We start from the raw sequence: 26091 nt of genomic DNA on the forward strand, positions 1-26091 counted from the left end.
AACTGTCAAAGATTTATATAATAAGTGAAATAGTTGCTGTAAACACTATAATCAATTACCATTATTTGCTATCTATCGATATTTTAAAGAACATCACTTATTTATGGTGAAATAATAATACTTCCATTTTGTACGGGCACATAATTTGATTTATAACAAGATTGAAATGAATCTTAAAACAATAATATTATTGTCATAGAAATATAATTAATTATGTATTCATAAAAAAACACAATTTGACGGAATGGTAAGAATAAAATTCGTATTTATATTGCGAATACTACCGTTAAGAGGTGAAACCGTCCGTCAAATTGTTCATACAAGCGCTCATACGTGGTTATGGCATTTTAACGCATTTTGTATAAAAAAAAAACTAATTAGTATAAATTAGGGATGAAAAATAATATATATAATAAATACCCTCTTTTAATCATCATATAGATACAATCGTGCTTTCCGTAACTTAGGTTTTATAAACAGAATCTCTGAACCATTTAAAAAACCTCGAACACTACCAATACTTTATTTTTCGTTTGTAAGATCACTTCTGGAGTTTGGTTGTAGTGTATGGAATCCTAACTATAAGTGACATGTAAATATCATGACTGTTCATTCTCAGTACATTTATGAAAATTTAATATACGTTCACAAAAATCGTCACCTTTTTGCTCTTAATAGTGATTTTCATTATTATAACACTAGAAATAAGGGATTGCTTGTAACTAATTCTAGTAGGCTCCATAAGATACATAATAGCTTTAAGGGTAAATGTATACACTTCTATAATAAAGTCCCAGCCACTGTTCAGGCATTATCTATAAATAAATTTAAATGTTTTATAAAAAAATGACTCTGTCGTAAATCCTATTACTCCACTGCGGAATATCTAAATGATCGGACAGCCTGGATTGTGATTATTTTATAGAGATAGAAATGACTATACAATATTGTAAATTTTTATTGAAAAGAGCGCAAAAAAAGAATGCTGGGAGAGTTTCTCGCGCCGCTTCTTCTCTTTCAGAGCGCCATTTGTTTCCGAAGTGGTAGTAGTATCTAGTAGTTATTAGAAATGACATCAAAAAGAATTTTAAACGAATCAATTTGAGAAAATAAATGCCTTTTATGCCTTTTCATGCAAATAGAATAGAAAAAGTGCAAAAGAAAATTACAAACACTTTAAACTATCACTCCAATAATACAACTCCTTCTTATGCAGACTCACTTCAAAAATACAATATTCTTAGCTTAGTTTCGTCGTCTCCTGTCGTCTCCTGTCGTATATTAAATATATTTGTTCCACCACGCTCCACAAAAAATATACTTTGAATAGTTTTATACCACGAGAACTTAATTCCTTTAATAAAGATTTTTCTGATATGGATGTTTTTGGGGTACCTTATAAAGAATTTAGAAAGAAATTAATTCTCAAACTTATGTAATGTTGTTACGAATGGGTAATAATATATTTAAAGTTATTGTATTGTACACGTTTGTTAAGAGTTAAGAGTAAGGAGAAAACATGCAAACTAGATGTTTTATGCAAGTTTTATGGTGAAAATATAGCATTTGGAGCTATGAACACTAATTTATTTTGTTAGATATACCCTTAAGTCTTATTCTTATGTTGCTTGCAATGCTTGTTCTAGTTAATACTCCGAACTAATTTTATTACCATTTTTATTTCTTGTAAAACACGCTGTTTTTTGGTATGACGCCTTTGCTTACTACGATAATCAGATGGGTTATTCTTAGAGCTTGTAATTTCATTGTGAAAATACATTTATTTGGATTAGTAATCAATAACAAAGATTGTAAGCATATAACTGTTTGCGCCTTACTTTTTGACAAAAGTTAAGTAGGAGAGTATTCGCTCACAAAATATGATCAGGCGTTACATTTTTCATTCCAGGAAATGCGTGATAGCATTCAGTAAGTACATAATTACTACCTATTTATATAAACATAATATTAAAATTGGCATTATGATCTAAGTATAATGATTTTAAAATCAAGAACATCAAATATATTCGGCAAGCCTGTATGTTTATATTGATATAATCATGCTATTTTCGTTTGATAAGATCACCAAATAACAAAATAGGTGTAAACTATACATTGCAGCGTAGGAAGGAAAGTTCGAATTAGAATTCAAAAAATACTTGAGAGCTGATATTGGCATAGTAATAGGTACATATAGCTCTACGTACGCAAGTAGTATGACCATGAGAACTTATGTTTAATATAAAATATATCTTTTATTTCAATGAATTAATTTTTAGGGGTATACCAAATACCATAGATTCTTGCGAAGACAATGCAGACACGTGGTGAGTATTGAAACATAATTAATTAACAATTTTATCACATTATATAATTATACAGTCCGTATTAGAAAAAAAATACGGGTTGCACTGCGGGAGTGCCGGCAGAAGTAAGAACTTGACCATTAACGTTGTGGATTTTTATTAAGTATTTTGAAATGGTTAGGGAATGATTTCAACTAATTCCTAATTCTAATAATATCATTATTTATCAGTATACAAGTACTAGCATTTATGTGGTTAAATACAATATTCATCGATTGCGCAATCGCACACAAAAATGAAAATTTAATTAGGTACATAAAAATATCAACACTTCAGAACTATTACAATTATTTGCCATTAAAAAGTCTATCTTTTAGAAAAATCAACTTTCGTCCATAATTTCAACGATTTTTTTAAATTAAATGAATTATTGAAGTAAATAGTAAATAGCTACATAAAAAGCATGACCATTATGTGCAAATACTCGTATATAATGTTTTACTTATGCACAACTAGTTAGGTATTAATGATTCGTGTTATATTACTTTCGCCCATGCGTCCATCCCTTATTTAGCGCCCGTGTCTACACTTACCTATTGTAGCGCTGGTTGGACACAACAAGGGAAAAATTCACCGAATATTGAAAATGAAGACATGATGAAGACTTCCTAATCTTATAGAGAAAAAACATAAGGTAGTATTGTTTGCGGACGACACTTCACTGATTTTCAAAGTGAAAAGAAACCAAGCTATGTATGACGAAGTGAACGATATTCTATCTGACATCGTATAATGGTTTAGAAGAAAAAGAAAACTAAATACATTAAATTTACCGTACCAAATGTCAAAAATGTAAATACAAATGTTTTATTAAACGGAGAGGTGATAGAACCGGTGGAATCTGCTATATTTCTTGGCATAACTCTAGATTCCAAATTACAATGGGGCCCCCATATTGAAGGATTGTCGTACAGAATTAGTTCTGCAGCATACGCGGTTAAAAAGATTAGACAATTAACTGACATAGATACGGCGCGTCTAGTATACTTTAGTTATTTCCATAGTATTATGTCCTATTGTATATTGTTATGGGACAACGCTGCCGATATTTATACAATATTTGTGCTGCAGAAAAGTGCTATTCGCGCTATTTATAACCTAGGTCCTAAAGAATCATTGAGAGCAAAATTCAAAGAAATTAACATCTTGACTGTTGCTTCTCAATAAATTCTTGATAATGTAATGTATGTTCATAGGCACATAAGTGAATTTGCCAGAAACTGTCATAACCATAATGTTAACACCAGGAACAGACATAAACATATGATGCGTACTACTCTGCTAAGTCGAGTTAGTATGCCTTTTGTGGGGCGATGTATATGCTTTTACTACAAGATCCCCGAAAATGTTCAAAACAAAAGTATTACGTTATTCAAAAGAATTGTTAAAAAACGTTTGTGTGGTAAAGGTTGCTATAACATAAATGACTTTCTTAATGATACCACAGATTGGGAATGGAGTGACCGCCCTCAGGCTAATAAATAATATGTTTAATTGTACAATATTACTTTGTCAACATATTTATTCGATGAAAAAAAAAAGCCCGTTGCGCCCTTTCTTCTCAGGTCTGTGGCATTCATTTTGGAATGGGTGGTAGTTTTTGACTTTCAATAAGTGATGTCACATCCTATTTTGAATAAAAATATTTGAATTTGAATTGTTGACAAGTAAATTAATTACGCGAGTGATGTCGAACCAGAATAGCTCCACCCCATCTCCTTTCGTGGGTGTCGTAAGAGGCGACTAAGGGATTCAAACAACAGAGGATGGGCAGCAGCATCCTTCCGAGAAGCATCAACATTTACTACGATCGCCAACCCGACTGCCAAGCATGGCGAATATGGCAAAAAGCCTCCCAGAGGAAAAAAACACATGACACACACTGTAAGGCCCCGGTTCTATTCCCCGGCGGCCCCGCTCGTGTTAGCCACGGTAGCAGTCACAAAAGCGACGGGTGGAGTGCTAAAAATCCTCGGGTTCGGCAACGCTACCACCAACAAATACCATTGGTTTGGCAACACAATATAATGTCAAGACACCGCGGACCGACGAGAAGTTGGAGGAACTGGAGGAAGTTTTGAGCAGACTACGATGGGATATCGTGGGGTATAATATCGGGTGGTGACAAGATAATCAGACAGACAGGGCGTGGACTCGATAATCCTAAATTCCGGACACCTGCTCTACTTCCGGGAGGGCGACCAACTATACAAGGGTGGTGTCGGGTTCCTCGATCACAAGTTTCTCGTCAGCAACGTAACTGAGGTGTCGAGCTTGGCGAATAGGGTAGCGTACCTAATACTCAGAATTACCGAACGGTATTCGCTGAAAGTCATCCACGTTTACGCTCCGACTGCGACACACTCAGATGAGGAAGTGGAGGACCCCATGGTGCCACCAAAAATGAGATATACTTCATTATGTCCACCAAAAGACATAATATTCAATGATGTCTCTGTGATCAACTCAGTGAAAACTGGGAGTGATCATCGCATTGTATGAGGCACATTGAATATCAATCCAAACCTGGAGCGGTCTTGACTGGTGAAGTCTACGCTCCGACTTGCATCCATCCAGATCCGAAACCCGGAAAACTTTCAACTTGAATTGCAAAACCGCTTCGAATGCCTCGGTGACTGCGTTGACGTGGACGAGTAGAATAACTGATTCGTGGCAGCTGTTCAAACGGCAGGGTCTAAGTTCTTTAAGGCTAGCCGTTCAAAAAGAACCGGAAAAAATCTACACTCAAATTGATGGATGTAAGACGCCAAATGGCTTTTCAGGCCCCGGATGATGCTTCCCAGTATAGGCAGCTAAATAGACAGATCTCCGAATCATTGACTGGCGATATACACCGCCATAACACAGATTGTGTGAAGGCGGCCATAGAGCGTAATAAAGGTCCCAAAGTATTCGCACGAGATTTACCTATTGGGCAGAGCCAACTGAAGAAGCTGACGGCAGGGTTTTCGTCTAAGCCCGAACTTTTGAGGGAGGTCGAAAAGTTCTACGGACAGTTGTACAAGACCGCACGGGAACCTGTAACCAACTAGGCTGAAGACCCGAGAGCCAAATCAACCCGACACTGTACCGAAGATAGCCCTGTACGAGATTAGTATGGCTCTAAAACAGGGTGATGATGGGATTACAGCTGAGCTTATGGGAGCTGGTGGTACTCCTATACTTAGGTTGTTTGGACTTTCAGCCTCCCAAACAAGCCGGATTCCGAAAAGGCTTAAACACCATAGACCACATACACACGCTGTGGTAGGTGTGGAGTATAACCAGCCATTATGCTTGGTGTTCGTGGACTATGACCTTTGATTCGATCGAGTCCATGTCATAGACACTACTACTGCTCTGAAAGAGAAGAAACGGCGCAAGAAACTCTCCCAGCGCTCTTTTTAATGAAACATACAATATTGTACTGTAATTTTTTTCTACTTACTTGTGTAAGCCATTTAATTTTAGACGTTTGAATGTTTTTGTTGCATCATGTTGCCTAATATATTGTAATTGAAATGATTTGTAAATTACATTAAAAATAAGAAGTTGAACCACCTAATCTGTTTTGAATCTTAGAGTCTCTTGCTCGTTCTTTTCTAAAGAATTCTGCCTTCCAAATGGGCTGGACCAGTGGTTGAATTCCATCTTTCGTATTAATTTTTTCAATTTTACTTTTCATTTTAGTTCCACAAAGGAATCATAATTTATTAGGCAACCAGGAGTAATACCGAAAAAAACTCTTAAAGTTGTCCTCGAATCCAGGCCAGTTTACTACGAACATACAGTAGTACCGTACTATGATTTTAATAATTCCGCAATAATTGAGGTTTTTTCGTAGCTTACAGACTTTGTCAAAATTTTGCGCAGTAATACGCTTGCGCTTTTTAACTATAAATTTAACTTCTACAGAGCATAGATATCACTTATCAGGCTCTTATTTTAGCCGACCTAGTTACATTCTTATCATCACCAGTATCAGTAACTTTTGACTTTGCAGTCCAACAATGCAGCACCGGGCGCTCAGCTACATACACTTTTATATGATCATTTTGCCCAAGAACCATCTGCAATTACTGCTATCACAGGACAGCAATCTTTATCCACTTCACTGTTAAAAATGGCAAGCCTTTTTTCTTCTACACCTTCTGCGATCAAAGAAGTGAGATAGTGCCTCTTCTTTGATTACATATTGGTCATAATTAGCATTCCTACTACAAATTTGACTTAACAGCTGTGCATATCCATTTCCTGAACACAAACCTACCCCAAATTCCTTCCACAAACGTCTTATATATATTTAGTTTCAAATTTAGGTTTTCATTATACACTATTTCAATATTTATATATATTTTACATTCGTGATTGAATGTAAACTGTATCATCATCCCAACAAAGTTGATTCCCGCTGTCTGTCCCTATGTATGCATCTATACAGATCTTTAAATAATAGCGGTTAGTAATAGATAGAAGATGTAGTGTTGGTAGGCCTCCACAAGATGGTTGGGAACAGATTGGATGAGGGCAGAGAAGAACCGATCATCATGGCGATCTTTGGGGGAAGTAATTTGTCCATTGGTGGACGTCTTCCGGCTGAATGATAATGATGATGATGATGATAGTAACACTGATAACTTTAAAGTTTTCTTATGTGGTGTCGTAAATAAACACAACTTTTTGCGCATAGGTACATTGCAAACGCTGGCTGAACCGTACTAGATAGATCGAAATGTGCCAGTACAACATTGTTGTTCGACGAAAAAGTGCGCAATGGTAGGTGTATACTCGTATATGTCTCTTAGGGATAACCCATAATAACTATTTTATATCCTTTAGTATTTACGAGAAATAATGGGTTATTTACGAAGCGAATTTAAGCAATACAGCATTAATCCTTATAAAATTAAGTATTCATTGTCCATTAAATATAGATTAACATGGCCTTTTACAGCATTTAATTTAAATGAATATTTTCGAAGATATTAAAGATTTAAAATATAATATATATTGGTATGGTATTGCAAGCAGTGGGATGAAATATAACTAGAATTTAAATTAGTCTAACAGATTTCATAATTAATAGTAGTTTACAGCTTAAATAAATTTATCTATTTTTCTATCGAAGCAGAAAATACAAATGTATTAAAACTCAAAATATCGAAGAGATATTGTAGCTCTTATCTGCGATATACCATTATTAAAAAGCGTTTATTAACGACGTCCTAAACTTCCAAAACGTCATTATGAATATTATAACAAAATGTTCATCCAACATTAACAATATTCTATAATTGAAACTATCATAAGGTATGCTTTAACTTTTAGTTTAAACTAATAGTCTATGGTTTTCGTTCACGGTAATATCAAATCAATATGATATTATGAATCAGAAAGTTGTATAGTGACTGCTTCATAAGAACAAAAGAACACAGTACAAATTGAACGTAAATCAGTAATGACATATAATATCTAGCATTTATAAATTGTTACCGAAACAACAGGGTCATTGGGTCAGCACTTTGTACGAAGAGAGTGATCAAACGTGTCGAACGCCATTGATAAATTATCACGAAGCCATTCTAATGTGTTGCGACATAGGTGTCAAGTAATTCTTTTTGTGCGCCTGTCAAGTCCTTCTTTAATTTGATACATTGCGGTTTTGTTGTGTTGTTGATGATTTGATTTTGTGATATTTAGAAGTATTTATCGTTATAACAACAAGAACAAGAAAAAAATTTTTAACAACAAAACAACCGACTACAAAAACACTATTCCAAAACAATAGATATAATATAGACCTAAAAGTATAAAAATAATTCCGTATTTTTATACAATCTAATTAATTAATCTAATTATAGTTACGATTATTGTTATTTTTGGAGTCAGTGTCATCCAAGATAGGTATGTTACTATAATCACACACATATAACTATGTATGTAGTTACAAACCAATCTTGATGACACCGACTCTAAAAATTACAATAATCTTACGATTTCTAGTTACCTAGAATTACATTAATTAATTTGATTGTATAAAAGTACGCAATTATTTTTATACTTTTTAGTGCATATTATATACATAATACTATTTTGAAATAGTGTTTTTGAAGTCGGCGCTTTCATAGTAATAATTTATTTGAGGTATTCATTTCGAAAGAGTAAGAAGAATCCCTTGACCTTGAACGAACTGGAAGTGCTAAATTGGTTGTGTGTGATATAAAATGTAACTATGCTATATTTGGACAAAATGACTACTGAAATATATTTAACGATAGTTTTTCAAGTAAAGTAAACATATTTCAAAATAAATTAATAATTAAAAACTAAGGAAACAACGCTTCAAAGTCCTTATTACATTTGAATCAATGACGTTCTATCGGTATGTTTTTTAATGTTTGTTACCTCAGTACTTTTGACTGGGTAAATCGATTTTGATAGTTATTTTTTTATTTGAAAGCTGGTGCTTCCCAATTAGGTCCAGATGTGTCAGTGGCAACCACGAGCAAAACCATAAAAGTCTTAAATTTGCTAAAAATATGTGCGCAACAAATTTACACGCCAACCGATTTCGATAATTGTTTTTTTAGACTGGTAAGGTTCTGCTTATGGGATCCATAACAAAGTTACGGAAGTCTTCAATTCTTAGGAGCAAATCAATGATACTAGGCTGAATCTTTTTTATGCTGTCTTTTATCTTTTTTGTAGCAGCAAGACGGATATTTGAGTCATCTACCATAACGTCGTTATGGGCAAGTAGTTATCGTAGTCAAATATGATGATGATCAATGGAACTTCTTAACGGCTTACGGTAAGGGTGCGAACTGTGGCATTATTTCTGTCTGTAATAAAATTGCAATGCGCTTAGGTTTGTGCGTTACTTAAGTGATAATTGATACTTATTTACATCGCAAATATGTAAAAGCTTTTAGTTTTTCAGCTTTCCCGTACACGAGATAATGAAAGAGAATTTGCGCCAGTTGATAGCAAGAGAGAGATGTGAAGAAATTTACAAACCAAATAAGCAAATGTATGTTTCACCAATACAGGATTTAAGTTTGGATTTAACCATATTCAAAATTTGATAAAAGCTGTCATACAAATATGTGTTGATGTCCGCTTACACTTCATATACCAAAAAGATACCTTGGAATATCTAAGTCTAAGAGATAAATTTTATTTAATTCAAGGAACTTAACATTTAGATAACCAGTTTAACTAATTATTTTATGTAAATAAAAATATTATATTTGAGTATTAGTTTCTCTCATTAAAGGTTACCTTAACTTATAAAATTCAAATCCCTTTAGAACGTAAAGAAGTAACAAATATAAACATAAGCTAATAAATAAATATACAAACTTTCCCTTTCATAATATGAGTGTGATTTTTGATTAAAAACTTGAAAAACCTCCGAGTACACAGATCTTGATCGGAAAATAGGGACAGACGGACGAACGTAAAACTTATAGCAACCCTCTTTTTCGTCTGGGCTTAAAAAATACTTGACTGCTACTCCATAGATGTCTCTGTCCAAATCGGGCTCTAAATTCAAAATTCGCAGCTGAAACTGAAATAGTGTATACATTGCTGCCTTTTGACCTATAATATATTATATTATATAATATAATAGAATTAAAAAAAACTGGAGTATACGCAGAAATGTATAGACATAGCAGTCGAAGCTTATTATAATGTCATTCGTGCCATATTTCGGCTTTGATTTTGGATGAGGTGCATTGTCTGTATATATTTCTATATATACAGACGTCATTGATTTGAATGGTATATTTTCAAGTTGAATTTATAACAAAAAAACTATATTTCATAGTGTTGTAATTATTCTTGTCTTTGAAGTATAGTCTAGAATCGGGATGTATTACAAAAATAGCATCTTACCAAATATTGAGTAAAAGTTAGAAAAAAACAAAAATTATGCGCACTTCACGCACACACAAAGTGACTTACAAATTGTGAGTGTAAGACGTAATTTATCACGCACACTGAAGTAGTAAACCTGGCCTGTTTTCTTCGGTTTTCTAGCAGCAAGATGCTCTATCTAGAGGTATAAATTAACAAACACTGTACGTATATAATTATTGTCTATTGATACTTCATAGACTGACATGTAAAAATATTTGAAATTAATTAATTAGGGGTCCGTATAAGGAACTTCCAAACAGCTTAAAAAGAATCTTCGTTCTCAAATGGCATTATTATACTAATATGGATTATTTCGATAGCTATTGCAAAAATAAAACGCATTAAAAAGTTAAATTCGTTCTCGCGTTCAATCAAATACTTTCAAAAGTTGAGCAGTCTTAATGAATTCCATTAACTCATAATACTTATCTTGCCTATTAATTCTTATTCTTGATTGCTTTGCCAAGAGGATATTGAACAAAAGAATATTGAAAGAAACAATTAAAATCACAATGGACTTTATGGAGTCCAGACAAAATTTATATACATGGTGTACAAGGTAAATTAATAGATACTACAGCATAATTTAGCAAAGATATTACTATGAAATTTGGTTTTGATAAATGTAGAACACTTTACATAAAACGAGGCAAGATACGGATGGATATTATGCATTATGCAGTAAATGATAACGATATAATTACAGCCAGGGAACAAACCGAACTATATAAATTCTTAGGATATAAAAACTTAGAGGATTAGATCACACAGAAATCAAAAACACTTTAACAATAGAATTTAAAAAACGAATTAATGCTCTTTGTAAAACTCAATTAACAAGCAAACACCTCATTAAGTCCCTAAACACACATGCTATCCCAACTCTAACATACTCATTTGGTATCATAAAATGGACAAAAACAGACATAGAACAAATAGAGCGGACGATTTGCAACACACTAACTAAGCACAATAATCTACACCCAAAATCTGCAATAGAAAGACTTACTATCAAAAGAGAATATGGAGGAAGGGGCCTCATTGATTTGAATCACCTATGTCAAAAACAAGTCGGCAATGATTTTTTCCACTTAAAATCACAGACCAGCGAAATACATAAAGCCATTGTTTAAAATGATATTAACTTTACTCAACTTAATTTACATACATACAAGACATAAGCTCTCAAAACACCCGAAGTAACGATCCCCAAATACAAAAATTAGACAGCTGGAAGCGAAAAGTGTTACACGGCCGCCAACCCCAAATAAACACTGCCGCCTCAAACAAATGGCTTAAAATAGGAAACCTATTCCCAGAGACCGAAGGATTTATAATAGCGATACAGGAACAAATAGTCAACACCAAAAACTACATAAAATTCATAATCAAAGAACCCTCAATGCCAAACGATAAATGCTGCAAATGCCACGTTCAACCAGAGACCATCCAACATATTACCGGAGCATGTATAACACTCACACAAACAGATTACACGCATAGACATAACCAAGTAGTCAACATCATTCACCAAAAGTTAGCACTCAAACACAAACTCATACAAAACACAAACACACCTTATTACAAATTTAAACCACAAACAGTTTTAGAAAACGATACATATAAACTTTATTTTGATCGCGCAATACTTACAGACAGAACCATTCACTACAATAGACCGGATATAACGCTGAATGATAAATTAAATAAATTAAACCTACTTGATAGACATTGCTGTTCCAAACACTCACAACTTACAAAAAACAATTTCTAAAAAAATTAACAAACATACTGAACTGAATGATGGAGTGGCTAGAATCTGGAATCAAAATAAAGTATACGTAATTCCAATAGTCCTTTCCACCACAGGTGTTATCCCAAAACACCTGTTACATAGTCTCAAACTAATAGAATTAAAGGAAACTCTTTACATCACCTTACAAAAAGCCGCCATCTTAAATACAATCGTTAGAAAGTTCTTGCAAATTGATGAACACGACATTCCACCAGACACATAAATTTAATACACCACGCTGCATTTACTTGATTTAGACCCGTAAATGCAGGCAAACCAGCGAAAGGCTGAGAAAAATTATAAAAAAAAGTATAATTATTCTTTATTTACATAATGAATAATAATAATAATGCTTGATAATGCCGGCACTTATTTTATATAGTACTAGCTGATGCCCACGACTTCGACCGGGTAGATAAATGGTTTTTAAAAATAATACCCAAGTTTTGATTTGAAGTTTACCTACTCCAGTTCCGGTTCCCGTTTTCGCTCCCGTTCCCAACACAATATATAAATCTTTTTTCGACGAAGACTGCTGCTTGCATCGACGTGAATTTTAGGTTTTCACAAATACCGCAGGAACCATTGATTTTTTCGGGTTAAAGTTAAAGGTAGCCTATGTCCTTTCCTAAACTCTAGTCTATCGCTATACAAAATTTCATCAAAATCAGTTTAGTAGCTCCGGCGTAAAAGCGTAACAAACAAACTTACATTCACATTTATGTAGGGATGGTGAAATTTGAATAAATGAACTCGCTACGAAGTTTACATAAGAATCTTCCCTTATAAATGATATCTCATAAATTGTTTATATCTCATTAAATTTCACGCGCTATTTGTCTCTATACCGTGAATATATTAGCAAAAACTTTATTTTCCGTTTTTCATAACTTTCAGCGTTATCTTGTCTCACTTTTTCTCTTTACTTTCACATTTATCCGATCCTATTAACTATCTACGGAGTAAAAATAATTCGATTTTTTGCAAATACCTAGGTAACACTGAAAATGTAAAAAAATGAAAAACGGCTTAATGTAGAAAGTTGCCTATGCTTTTATTATTTTTCGAAGTAGTCTCCGTTCCTCTCTGCACATCGTCGCATTCGATGGAACCACTGAGAAAAGCAGCGGGCCCATTCTTCCTTAGGGGTCTCTTCTATGGCATTTTCGTACGCATTCACCGCATCTTGAGGGCTCGTAAAGCGAATATCTCAAATTTTATCTTTAGTTCTTTGGAAAAAATAAAAGTCGCAGGGCGCCAGGTCAGTACTGTATGGTGGATGACTTTTATCTCTACACCTGCCATACTCAAATATTCAACAGTCCGTTTTACAGAGTGCGCTAAAGCATTTTCGTGGTGAAGGAGGATCCTGCTTCGAAGGCGCTGCTGTTGAATTTTTCCAAGACAACAGGCAAACAGCGATTGACATATCAGTCTGTAGTAACTGTCCTTCCATCTTCTATTACAACTGTCGCGAAATGATCTTTCTGACCAAAGAATGAGGCAATCATCTTTTTTCCTTGACTTCTTCCTTTCTTTACCTAATTGGCCTGATCCTCGAAAGAATACACCCACTGAGCTGATTGCCTTTTGGTTTCGGGTTCGTAGGAATATATCCAGCTTTGATCACCTGTGACGATGTCAAATACAGCATTCGAGTCAACGCGCCGTTCGTTCGTCTGGTGCTTCCTGACGCCTAAATGTTCGTGTAATAATAATATATTTTATATAATAACAATATTTTTTGAACTTGACTCATACCAATGCCTAGGCTTGCCCGTATCTGCTGATAGGTCACTCTCTTATATTCCTCTATAATGCGTCGCACGGCACTGATGTTATCTTCAGTACTCGCTGTTTAAGGACGTCCCTCACGCAGATCATCATTGAGATTGCTAAGTCCACTCTTAAACTCGTTAAACCAATTGTAAATAGTAGCACGAGATGGGGCTTCATTAAGAAATGCTAATCGCAGCCTATCATAGCTTTGTTGTTGAGTAAGCCCACAACGAAAGTCATAATAAATCATTGACCGAAAATTTTCTCGCGTTAGGTTCATTTTCACGTGTAACAAGAATTTTAGATTTGCCGCCAATTCACAAAAACAAATGACAAATGTATGCAATATGATTGAAATTCAAAAAAGTTTTCATCAGCAATGTTTTTAACTGGCCAGTTCTAAACATTTTCGTGTTACCCACGTACATGGGGCACACTAAAAGTTTTGCACTTCTAGCTAGCTAATCAAACTATTTAAATTTCGAATGTTATATTTTTTTAAATGTTGCAACCTTCTTAGTAATAAATAAAAACAATTGGCTAGAAATCATTTGTCAATTGTTTTTTTATCACACATCAAAGTTCTACGTACGTAACGGAAATGGAATTTAGTCGAAAAGATTTTAGAGCGATGGTTTTTTATGATTTTAAAAGTTCTCTCTCTCCGCAATACTGTGCCGCTTGTCTTCAAAATGCTATTGAGAGAGAAGCACCGTGCTTGAGTACCGTAAGGCGATGTTTGATGAATTTGAGAGAGGTCTGGTTTCTTTATATGACGAATTTCGTGAAGGGCGACCGTAAGCTGCCATCAAAGAAAATAATGTGGCTACTGTTAAGCGGCTAATTGAAAAAAACCCTGCGGATTACCTATGCGACAATTCGAGGACTATTGGGGATTTGTATGAGCCAAATTCAGAAAATTTTACACGAATATATGAAAAGTTCAGAAACTTAGTTGTCGTTGGATCCCTCATGATGCTCACAGATGCTAATGAAGTACGACCACGGACATTCTTATGCTGTTTACGGCATAGTCACAGGAGACGAAACGTGGATTTATTATTTTGAACCCAAAAAAATAAACTAAGTCATTTTTATCTTCCGAAAAAGTACAATTCGTCACCAATTCTGCACATAGCCACGACCTATCACCCTGTGATTTCTGGATTTTCCCCAAAATCAAAGATTTGAGGAGACGTTTCAGTTTTACCCATTCCAAAGAGGCAGTTATAGAGTTCAATCAGCACGTAGGAAACATGCCTTCAGATCTGTGGTCTTCCTGTTTTAAAAAATGGCTCGATCGCTTGAAAAAAATCGTGTTGTTTTTTTAAGTTACGCAAATTTTTTAGTATGACCTCTTATTCTTGATCTAAAAATCTGACTTTTTTAGACACTAATTAATTTAATTTATATTATACCTTCTAAAAACGAAGAAGAAACGCTATGAAAAGAAGAAAATTAGGTTCTTCTTAGATTTTTTTTTTTTAATTTTTGGTATTGAAACAACATCAAACGACATTTTCAATCATAAAAGGCTCGATTTAAGATATTCTAATTAAGTTGGTTTAGTGGATTCATGTGCAAACAGTCAAGTAGTTATAATATAGGATAAGTACAAGTGCTGACCTGGCAAACGTTGTTATGCCGTATAAATGTATCCCGGGTCATTGTGTGAAGTGTATATATTTATATATGTAATGAAATATCACTTACTGAATTATTTGTATTGCGTATATATAGGTATTTCTAAGTCTAAAAAATATAGCTAGGGATAAGTAATCACCTTAAATTATATGTAATAATAAATGATATTATTCCGATTGGTTCAGTATTTTTGCAGTATAAACGAAGGAAAAACAAGTCTCTATTATTAAGTATAGCCATTTTATTATCCCGATGTTCCTGGTTAGGACTTTTATCTAATGGCCTTAGAATAGTGGCCTCTAACAAATTAGTGAAAATATGGTATTGACATTCGTGTGCAAATTTTCAAGTAAATAATTGACGTCTTTGGAATTAGTAAAATTGGGTCTAAAGATTCCAATACAGCGTAGAGCTACAATGGCCACATTAAATGAACACAAGGGTAGAGCTACTTAACCTTTCTATACTCGTGCCAATTTTTATAACACCACACGGTGTCCCAGACTATATAATAAAGGAAGGCTAACCGAAATCATAAAAAATACATAATTCTCCTAAATAAATCAATTCGAAAGTAATCTAGTAGCCACGCCTAGCGGAGGCGCTGACACCTACTACGTCACTACGTAGTAGGCGCTGATACCTAATACGCAACGCCGTAGTATCGCTGACACCAACTACGCCACGCCGTAGTAGGCGCTAACACTTAACACGCCACGCCGTAGTATCGCTGACACCAAATACGCCACGCCATAGTAGGCGCTAACACTTAACACGCCACGCCGTAGTATCACTGACGCCTACTAAGTTACGCCATAGTAGGCGCTGACACCTATTCCGCCACGCCGTAGTATCACTGAAATCTACGACGCCACGCCGTAGGAGACGCTGACACCTTTTACGCCGCACCACAGCCGTTCAGAAGGTAGGTGAATAAGTAGTAGTACTAGCTCACATAAGGATGATTTAAATTTGATTTTTTAAATATTAAAATTTTAAATATTGTTTGTTTAAAAATTTGAATTATCTACTTAAATTTTTAGATTTATTCTTTAATGATTACCATTAAGTAGCTTCTACCTGTGTGTTCATTTAACATGTCTTCTGTCTAGTTTAAAATGACGTTATCTTGTTTCAATCTAACTAATATTATCCCTTAAATTAATTTTAAAGCAATTAGGTAATGGGGATTTTATAGAAATTTGGCGTCATCATGAATGAGTAAATGAAATTCATTAAGAAGAGAATTTGACTGAACGCAAAAACGAATTAAACTTTGTAATTACTTTAACTTTTGCGGTGGATATAATAGAAATATTCTTGAGAGAGACTAATTTTATGAAGAGGGAGAGGTTCATTTAGTAACGGTAGTTTTATACAAATGATTTAAGTTTTCTTTAGTTTCACCACCACCTCATTCACCTCATTCCACCTTCGCACGACACGCCACAAGTTAGGATTTCATCCCCACCATCTGGATGTGTGGCGGTCCTCCACAGTGCGGTTTTCAAGGAGCTTTCTTCCTCGTACCACGAAGCTGTGGAATGAGCTTCCGTGTGCGGTGTTTCCGGGACGATACGACATGGGTACCTTCAAGAAAAGCGCGTACACCTTCCTTAAAGGCCGGCAACGCTCTTGTGATTCCTCTGGTGTTGCAGGAGAGTGTGGGCGGCGGTGATCACTTAACACCAGGTGACCCGTACGGTCGTTTGTCCTCCTATTCCATAAAAAAAAAAAGTGTTAATTCCGTAAATATTTGTTTTTAAAACAATTCGACACGTGTTTCGCCTCTACACGAGGCATCCTCAGGACTTGTTGTCTCGCCAAAATCTGGCACGAGACTGAGTAGTTTTGACTGAACGGTAGTTTTGACTTATGCATCACGTGTTAATACTAGTAAATTTTTTTGTCTAGACTAAGCCAGTGATAATATATAATAGATGTGTGTGGCAATCTACTATACATCATTATCATTTCAGCCAAAGATCTCCATGACTATCCTGCGTTGCCCTCATCCAACCTATTCTAGCGATCTTGACCAGATCGTCGGTCCATCTTGTGTCGGTCCAGGTTGGGGGCCTACCAACACTAAGTCTACCAGTACGTGGTCGCCATTCGAAGACTTTACGGCCACAACTGCCATCTGTCCGTCTTACTATGTGCCCTGCCCACTGCCACTTCAGCCATCATTTGTGCTATGTCAGTGACTTTGGTTCTCCTACGGATCTCCTCATTTCTGATTCAATCTCGTAGGGAAACTACGAAATAAAAATATACATACATATTTACGCTTAATTTTTTTTTAAAGATATATTTAAGACCTACAGAAACTACAACATACATTGCACTATAATTATAACATACTTAAAAAAAATTATAATTGCGTTTATACTTACAGGCAATGAGATATGCATGAAAAATAATTTTGTGACTTTTTTTTTTTAATTTGAATTAAATGATAATTTAAAAAAATACGCAATACCAAATCTTTTTACTAAAAATGTTAATATCTTTTAGATTATAATAGTAATAACGAGTACACCTTTTAAATTCCTTACTCAAGTTCAATTTACCGTTAGTTATAAATCATCTAAGGGAAATAATTGCATTTTAAATTCAAATATTTTATTTTATTCAAAATTGTATGGCTACAGACCTTTTATTATTGCTTATTTCACCTATTCAAAGGAAACTCAGCAGACTTCTTTTTTTAAATAAAATTTCTTATACTAAAATTTATAATTTAAATAGCCTGATTGCAGGTTGCTCTATTCCTAATCTGTTGTCATCATGAAAGTCATTTATATTATAGTAGGTAATTCTTCCGGAATAAAACTATTTTAACAATTCCTTTTAAATTCGTACCACATATTTTGTTTTGTATTTACTGGCATCATATTGTAAAGGCATATACATCGCCTAAATACACACAGATAAAATGTTTCAATTCTTTCAATTTTGCTCTTAATTGAATAATTCCTTAGGACCTAGGTTATAAATAGCGCAAATAACGTTCTTCTGTTTTCCCCAAAATAATAACAGGGGTTTAAATATATAATTGCATATGATATAGTAATATGTACTTCGAATTGACATAGAACCATCACGGTTTGAGATTTTTGAGTGAAACTTTTTGTAATCACTTGTATTTTTTATTCAGTTCATTAAAGTAAGTAAAATGAGACATATTTAATTTTAACATAAATTCAAAATAAAGCAATGAAAGATATTTTATTTGCAAACACCATGACAGTTAAACTCTAATAAGCGATACCCATTTCATTGCTGTGAATAGTAAGCCATTTAATGTCGCGATGTTGTCTCTCAAGTTGTCCGTTTCCTGCTTCTTTAGAATCTGTTCGACCTTCATAATTTACTTGTGGTTCTGAAAGCTGATAAATATTTTGTTTAAAACTGTATAACAACATAGTTCTTTCTTTGATGAACGCGAGTGTTACACATGTAAATAAAACATTTTATATTTTAGTTAACCCGACGTTGTAATGTAACTTTTACGCAAAAATCTAATGTAAAAGGAGTTACAATTACACGCGTTTTAATCCTTTAAAAGTGTTTTATTTTAATGTATAACGACGTCAAAACATTTTTTGTGGAGTCTATTATTAAATCATAAAAAAATCAAATCCACCATCCAAATCGCTGAATTAAAATGAATAAAAAAATTTAAAGTTTTTTTAATGAAGCAGGACGTTCAGCTGATGGTAATTAATACGTCCTGTCCATTACAAAGCAGTGCCACTCAAGATTATTGAAAAATTCAAAAATTTTGAGCGGCAATACAACTGAGCTCGTCACCTTGGGACATAAGATGTCTCATTTGCCCAGTAATTTCACTAGCTACGGCGCCCTTCAGACCGAAACACAGTTATGCTTACACATTACTGCTTCACGGGGGAAAAAGGCACCGTTTGGTACCTATAATCTAGCCGGCAACCGCGCCGGTGCAAAGGAGCCTCCCACATATATACAAATTCCTTTAATATGATTGGAAATTACTTTTCATGAGTGCTCTATTATTATTATTAGACTGTGGATTTCACTCTCAAATTTTTTTTTTGTTTTTGCTTTTCGCAATTATCTTCTTCGGAAGCTATCAAGTAGTATTTGGGTACAGGGAAGGGTGCAATTTGTGTCGACACTCTGGCTCCTTCTCATGTCTATAACCATTGTTTAATAATTATGATGAATAAATCCTTGATCAAATTGAATAAATCTGATTTGATTTGAATATTATACACACATTAAAAAAAGTCAAAGCGACATGCATGATATTACAAATTTACCATTTATATTAATAAATTTTCTAAGTCGTTATTCAGTCAATCAAACACATACTGGCAAGTTGTAAAAAAAAAATCGATTATGTTTTGTTTTATTCATAAAATTAAATTAAAGGTAATTTGTTTGAATTTAAGTGCGTTTTTATAAACGTAGCAACGTTTAGTCTTGATTTTATAATTTTACCAACCATTTAAATAAAGTTAGCGATAAAATTTAATTGTTAGATATTCTTTACGTCATGGAGCGACGTCATTTGACGGCAAATGAAATGCAAAGAGCTGTAGGGATGTTGCAAGCGGGAAGTAATCAATCTCAGGTATCTCGGCATTTTGGCATTCATAGAAGCGCTAGAATAATACAAGGGAACCCGCTACACAGCATTCAGGCCGTAAAAGGTGTACAACCACGCGGTAAGACCGGTACATACAACTGACTGCAAGATGCCAGCCGATGTTAACCGCTCGAGAGATAAGTTTGAGGCTACAAAATTCAAGTGGTGCTGATGAAAGTCCCCAAACTGTGCGAAATCGACTACATGAGTACGGCCTACGAGCTCGACACCCAATTAGGGCAGGTGCCCACCGATTAGGTAATTGGCGAAAACCGCAAGATTACATAAACAGTCTCATTAATTCAATGAATAATCGTGGCCGACAAGTTCTGAATAGCAGAGGAGGCCATACTTTGTATTAAATTATCCTATTCTTTCACAATAAATTCATTTCATTTTGTTAAAAAAATGTTTAGTTGCTTAAGTACCTTAGTTTCTGCAGTATATTCTAATATTGTTAATGTCTGTTTTTAAAAGAACTTATAAAGACAACAGCTTAGTTATTTTTACATCATAGGACCATAAACATATTATTTTAAAAATAAAATACATCGTTATAATTTGAAAAACCATCCTAAAATTTAAATTAGTACATTATAGTAGCTTAGACTTTTTTGATGTGTCTATTTAAAATAATAGACAAAAAACTATGGCATTACTCGTAGAATAACATACTAATTTAAAGACTTATTTCATTTATAAAGACGTTGCAAATTGTCCCACTTTTTGGGTAACGGGTGATCTTACAGCGACAATACAATACTTAAACAACTTTTATTACTTAAATGTACTATGTTACATCCTTACCTCACCATCCATTACCTCGGCAAGGATGTCTTTATTCCTTCTGTAATCCAAGTTTTTCTTCTGATAGCTTGCATATTCGTGTAAAGGTATAATATTTCGCCGCTTCACTCCGCAATTCTCACACTCGAAACAATACACTCCGAATATCTGGAAATACAGCAATATTAGATACATTTCACGCTATCGAAGTTATGGCTTTCAATACTTCAACTTTATTAGCTATAAAGTTTTATGACGTGAATATGGGTTTTCAAATTTGATGCTTTGGATTTAAAAGACTATTGTGGACACTATTTACTAAATTACTGTATCGTCTATCAACTTTGAAATATATCATCTCTGAAACTCTACTTTTATTTCGTTAAAATTACTACTACTATTTTAATGATCATTAGAATATTGCTATATCATCTTTTATGTGTATGTAATATATTACATTTGAATTAACACTACGAGTTACTCTGACAAGATTAAAGATATACCACTTAACAATGTTAATAAGTAGAATAATATATATTTATTTTATTATGCAATGCAAAGACACAGATAATATTAGTGAAATTTTATGAGAGGTATGCTTATCATTATCTAAATTTTTACCCATTTTGTTCATTAAATATAATATAAACAATACTAATTCTCTTGCCTTAGTTGCTACAAGTCAAAGATGTTCTGTTTAACTTTAAATATAATATTTAATTTATATATTAATACGCATATTGTACCCCATTTAAAAAAAATAGGTAGAACTGATGTACGTGCAATTTAACACAGTTAAAGTTTATACGGAGGAGAAGTTTATTGTAGTATTTAAATGCCTTATAAATACATTAAATTAATTAAAATAAATATCACACACTACATACTTATATTAAAGAGGATTTTGACAAATAAACCTTTTTTTTTTTTTGAGAGGAGGAAATACAGTTACGTATTTACGCCCCGGGACGGGGCGTAATATGTCGGACTCGAGTGTCCGCGTAAGCGGACACCCCATACCGACTAAAACCTCCTCTATGCTGTTAGCCATGCTTTTACAGCGACATAGGACTTGCTACGCAACAACAGTCGCGAGGCGTCTCTTAAGGAGACTCGAACCTTGGACCGGCTGTGTGCTTGTGGGAAGGAGAGAGAATGAAAATGAAGATGAAGGATGAAAAGATGAGAAGAACACACTCGCCGGCGAGTGTGGTGATGTTTTCTGTTATGTATGTAAGTGTGTAGGTATGTGTTTATGAGAGTATGTATGTATGTTTGTATGTATGTAAGTAGTGTAAATGTTTATGTGCATGTATGTTTTTGTTTGTGTCTGTTTGTGGAGTGTGTTTGTGATTGTGTAAGTGGTGTATGTCAGTCCGTCAGTCAGCCCGTGAGTGAGTGTGAGAAACCCTTAGAGCACTTTCGCACTACGTTCCATCCAAATCCGATCCGAATCCATGAAAACACGGTCCGAAGTAGTTTTAGAACTATTTCTTAGGTAATTTACGCACTAGATCCGGCTTCCGTCATCCGATTTCTTTCAGTCAACTGTTAATAATAGTTCTACGACTACATCGGACCGTTTTTGACCGATTCAGATCGGACGTAGTGTTAAAGCGCTCAATAGTGTATAAACTTAAAAATTAAACGAATTATGGTCGAATCTCGACCTCTAGGAGCTAAAATAGTAAATTTGTAATGTAGCACAACTTTGAATTTGACCAAAATTAATTTTCATTAAAGTCTATTCCTATAAAACTGTAAATTTCCTTAAATTTGAGTTGTATAATATAGCACAGTTGCTTCAAACAATATGTGTATCTACACTTTTTGTGGTCGGTGTACGTGCTGAGAAACATATAGAGTGAATTGGAAAACTTTTAATTAAGATATAAAGTATCCTCAGATTTCGATAGCAAACACAAACCTGAATTAATCCTTCTTCAGAAGTACGTCAGTTAATTTAACTCAGCGCACTGAATTGCTTTAGATTAATCATTTAAAACTAAAACGTATTTACCTCAGCTCCATTTGCTCAATGTCTCAAACTTATAAAAAAACATGTGTGCTATGCAATTCACACGTGGTAGCAGTGAAAACTTCAAAAATTTTGGCTTCAAGATGGTCAGCACTTCTACAATATTTTTAAGATGTTCATTGTTCATTAACCTCTAAATTGCATATGAAGTCCTGGTACATGTTGCCAGAATGACACATGATTTCAACTGCTATGAAATATATTATTACTTTCACCGTAACCATAATATTATTTATGTTCTCCTGGTGTCTCTGTAGTAAAATGTCGTGCGCATGACGTCAGAATATATTATATGTATGACACGAGTATACCACTCGTGTCATACATATGACAATCTCTTCTCCAACTATGATCGCCTGGTACCAAAACACTGTATAATGCTTCCTCTCTAATTTTCTCACCGGCTGAATCATATAACATTTTTACCTGTTTGTGGTCTCTTTCGTTTCATCGAGTTTCAAAACACAAAGATTATTTCTTACTAATAGCCTAAGCACATGGTCATACTCGGTACGGTCCGGACGGTAGTAAAAATAATTATGTGCGATGGATGGACGATGCGAAATACCATCGAATATGGTCCGCTACCAGACCGAGTCCGATGGTTTGGCCGTACCAAATCCGATCACGTGTTTAGGCTATAAGGGTACCCTTATTTACAATTACTTTTTCTACAGGATTACTAGAGTAAATAATACTGGACTAAAATAATGGTATGTATTAGCATGGTATGTATGGTAAGTATTATTTACCAGTGAGAGGCTCCTTTGCACAGAAAGCCGGCTAGATTATGGGTACCACAACTGCAACGGCGCCTATTTCTGCCGTGAAGCAGTAATGTGTAAGCATTACTGTGTTTCGGTCTGAATTAGGCAAATGAGGATTAACATCTTATGTCTCCAGGTGACGAGCGCAATTGTAGTGCCGCTCAGAATTTTTGGGTTTTTTGAGAATCCTGAACGGCACTGCATTGTAATGGGCATGGCGTATTCATTACCATCAGCTGAACGTCCTGCTCGTCTCGTCCCTTATTATTATAAAAAAAAAAACAAAAAAGCTTTTACACACGCCACCTTGATCTTAAGAATAATTTTGAACAATATTTTAGAATTAGTAAAAGGATTAAATATAAAATTCTAAGAATTTCTCTGCTTTATTTAAATTTATTTAATACAAGCTGTGCTTGTCGTATTTTTTGGGTACTATCACAACAATATGTCTTATGCTTAGTAGCAAGAACTAAAACAATTTTTGGCTTAATATTTTGTACTTGAAGAAAAACTTTTTTGGTATATTTTAAATAGAACGCAGATTTTTAAATAATAGGCATAAAGAATAGTTTGCTCTTCAAACATCGGCTGGGATGAACCATGTGTAGAACTGTAAAATACGAAAATTATTACAATTTTCCTCAATAATTTTGGTTATTATAACATGAATTTCTTTAACCGAAAACTCTTAAAACTATTTCTTTGTTAAATGTTTTGTTTATTTATTAATTGAAAAAAATAACAGATAATATATTATGTATCGTAAATTTAGGTAAACCTAAAATATTTATTTTACCAATATATTTTAAATTATTTCCTTTTTTATGCAAATAAGTTTTGTGATAAAATCGCAATGCAAACTGCACATGTAGATAAATTTAAAAAAAAAGTAAGTAGTTCGTGAGGAATACATGAAAAAAATTGAGCCAATTTTTTCCGGCTATGTTAATTTATTTTTATGGAAGTGTTCACCTTTAAGGCGAACACACCTGTACGCGCTTGTTTGAAACTACGATGCCGTATCGTCCCGGAAACACGGCATAAGGACGCTATTTCACAGCTTGGTTGTACGTGGGAGAAAGTTCCTTGAAAACCGTACTGTGGAGGAACGCCACACGTCCAGACGGTGGGGATGCTATCCTAATTTGTGGTGTGATCAGCAAAGCTGGAACTAATTATTAATTAAAATAGAAAAATAAATTTAATTATATATTTATATAACTTAAAATCAAATTACTGCTGCACCTATATTTTCGCGGCAGATTAATCGTCTGGCGTGACACAGGTTGACAAAAAACAAATAGTCAGTCTTGTATCTGCTGTATATCATACAAACTGGTTCCTTGTCATCTGTGGGAAGATCCAGACACACTCGGCTACATTGTTTGTCACCATTTAGACTTCTTGATACTTTTAATTTATTACTAGTTCTTTTGGAAAACGACGTGGTTTCATGGAACACACAAAAAACTGAAAATTTAAATAAAATAAATTATATACATAATTATATCAATCATGACTTATAAAATTTTTGCAGCGTTTTCAAACATCAGTCCTGTGGATAATTGGTGGGCATTTTCGTCTCGCAGTGGACACTAAAATTCGCTTAGCAAACATTACACTTACTTAAAACAGTGTATATAATTCTGTGAGTCATAAATAAATATCGTTTTCATGAAATAAGTCAAAAAACAACAACAGCTTGTTCGGCCAACAATACAACTTCCATTGAAATCCATAAAATATATTGAAAGCAACAATATATTTTATGGATTTCATTGATAAGAAATACCTTATATATTACTCACAACACTCGAACGAATAACTCAAAATTTTAATGGCACTTACATGTTCACTGAAATTAAAATAAAGGCATAAAAGGCATTTATTTTCTCAAAATTGATTCCTTTAGAATTCCTTTTGATGTCCTTTCTAATAATTACTAGATACTACTATCGTTTCGGAAACAAATGGCGTTCAGAGAGAGAAGAAGCGGCAAGCAAGCAAGAAACTCTCCCAGCATTTTTTTTACGCTCTTTCAATAAAAATATACAATATTGTACAGTCATTTCTATCGCTATAAAATAATCACAATCTAGTCCCAGGCTGTTTAGATATTCAGAAGTGGAGTAATAGGATAAATATATTAAATAAAATATATAATACTAGCTGACCCAGCAAACGTTGTATTGCCGATATTAAAATCGCGATACAAAAGTAACTGTTGATGGTAGATGGGTGAAAATTTGAAGTTGTATGTATTTATTAATTATGCCGACTCATAATCAAACAAATTAAAAAAAAATGTCAAAAAAGTTAAAAAAAAAATTCGAGACCACCATTAACATTTAGGGGTA

At 34.0% G+C, this 26091-nt stretch overlaps 1 long non-coding RNA gene across 1 annotated transcript; it reads right to left on the reverse strand.

The window, feature by feature from the left end:
- Positions 1-18649: 18649 nt before the first annotated feature.
- LOC126971053 (uncharacterized) lies at positions 18650-25537 on the reverse strand. Its single transcript, XR_007730804.1, has 4 exons — positions 25361-25537; positions 24980-25204; positions 20948-21094; positions 18650-18899 (listed from the first exon to the last, which is right to left on the reverse strand). It is a non-coding gene; the product is annotated as an uncharacterized LOC126971053 (long non-coding RNA).
- Between the last annotated feature and the right edge of the window lie 554 nt (positions 25538-26091).

The sequence above is a fragment of the Leptidea sinapis genome, chromosome 22, assembly GCF_905404315.1.
Source record: "Leptidea sinapis chromosome 22, ilLepSina1.1, whole genome shotgun sequence".
In the NCBI taxonomy this organism is placed as follows: Eukaryota; Metazoa; Arthropoda; class Insecta; order Lepidoptera; family Pieridae; genus Leptidea; species Leptidea sinapis.